Raw genomic sequence first — 2,121 nt, 5'->3', positions numbered from 1 at the left:
CAAAAGGATAGTAAATCCTATTCTAGTATGATCGAGAACCAACAGATGATTAGCCATGCAGTGACAGCGCATTGGACCATTTTCACAGAGAGGAGGGATGTAGCCATTGACAACGCTGATGCCCAACATACAGCTTGCCATGGAAAGGAGTAGGAATGATTGGATGAAGACAGCAGGAAAGCAGAGGTTCAGGAGGAACGAAAGCATCTCTATACGCTTATCTGAAATTCTCACTAAAGAACTACATAAGTATCTCTATCCTAGTTTATATTTTAATTATGTTTTAATTATCAATTCTCTATAACCATTTGAATCCGCCTGACTGAGATTTACAAGGTGACCATAGCTTGCTTCAAGCCGACAATCTCTGTGGGATCGACCCTTACTCACGTAAAGTTTATTACTTGGACGACCCAGTGCACTTGCTGGTTAGTTGTGTGAAGTTGTGACAAAGTGTGATTCACATTTGAGAGCACCAAGTCTTTGGCGCCATTGTTGATGATCACAATTTCGTGCACCAAACTCCCGTCCTGAGCGATCGCAACCATGAATGTACCCCCGTATTTGTCGTACAAGTGTGTCCCATCAATACTAATTAAGGTCTTACAATGCTTAAAGGCTTCGATACACAGTGGGAATGTCCAAAACAGCCAATCAAAATAACCTAATGACTCATCGACTTGCCCACCAAGTCACACAGGGGTCGTCTTTAACACTGCAATACTACCTGGCATCATTATCTACACACCAGTACCCATCTTGGTAACTCATTATATGACTCTTTCCAATCTCCATAAATCTGCAAAACAACCTTTTGCTTAGCTAACCAAACCCTCGTGTAAGTTAGTCTAAATCTGAAATATGCCTCTGTCGCATTTTGCAATACCTTGATTGACACGGCAACATCAGCTCTTATCATAGGCAGTATGAAAACAGATATAACATGATAATCAAGCATCCTGTGATCACTAGATATCGACTTGGCCAGACATGTATGAGGTCCATTATACCATCTTACCTCCCAAGTATCCTTCCGCTGGCGACGAGTGATCTAAATCAACCATGTGCAACCGTTGCCAAACTCCTTACACTTTCCATGGTACTTGACATTATCAGATTCTAGCATTCTATACTCGACCCTACGGCGGATTCTATAAGTCTTCACGCTTAAGACAACTTCCTTTTATCCTAAAAGTGCTGACCAACTTGGAACTCAACTAGACCTATGGTATCCTGTGTATCTTTAGCCCTAAATCCAGATGCTACATCCGATAACCTATGTTGTATCATAGCCTCCAAGTCTAAAGTCGAAAAGTGCGGGGGGTATTCCTGAGTTCCTGAACTAAATGCTCCTCCACCCCCAACTGGAGTACTCCTCCCTAGATCATCATCGCTTTTCTCATCAATCATGGCGGGCTCCACATCATCATTATCATCCCGCAGTACATCTTCGACACCATCTGGTTCTCCACCATCCCCGAAAACCGGAATCATATTAGGAGTACCAGCCATCGCAATAGCAAGTTGATTGAAAGGCCCATTATCACCGATTTGTCCATCACCATCGCAGTTTAGATCACCTGCAAAGGATGGAGATGCCACCAAAACTGCCTCAGGTGCAATGATAGGCACAGATGAAGAGGCACCAATAGTATTAAACTAGAGGCACCTGACATTGCTAAAGATTGAGAATTTCAGTTTGATCCTCCTAAACTACAAACCACATCTCCAAGCTTGACCAATAGCCCATGGGTCCTCATCTCGGAAAATTGACGACGATAGTAAAACAAAACTTGCAAATCTTTATCACTGTCTATCACAAAGGAGTCGTACTTTACACCATCTCGTACAGCAGAAATAGGAATTCTATAAAATAACTTCTCCACTCGTTTCATGCCATATATACCCACTTTTTGGATTATAGTGTTCTAAAACTCAACAAAACTCGTAGAAGGTTTGATAAACACACTCAACGGATCCTTATCAGTAAATTTTATTCCCTCTCGCTTTTTTTCTTAATCTTATGAGTCACACTTTGATGAGGATTTAACTTTTTGCTCGTATTCATATAAGTCAGTCTCATAGCTAATTCGCATATATTAGCTTCGATTTATTACCATT

Source organism: Arachis ipaensis, chromosome B07 (genome assembly GCF_000816755.2).
Source record: "Arachis ipaensis cultivar K30076 chromosome B07, Araip1.1, whole genome shotgun sequence".
NCBI classification, from domain to species: Eukaryota; Viridiplantae; Streptophyta; class Magnoliopsida; order Fabales; family Fabaceae; genus Arachis; species Arachis ipaensis.
This window is presented reverse-complemented; position numbering follows the sequence as displayed.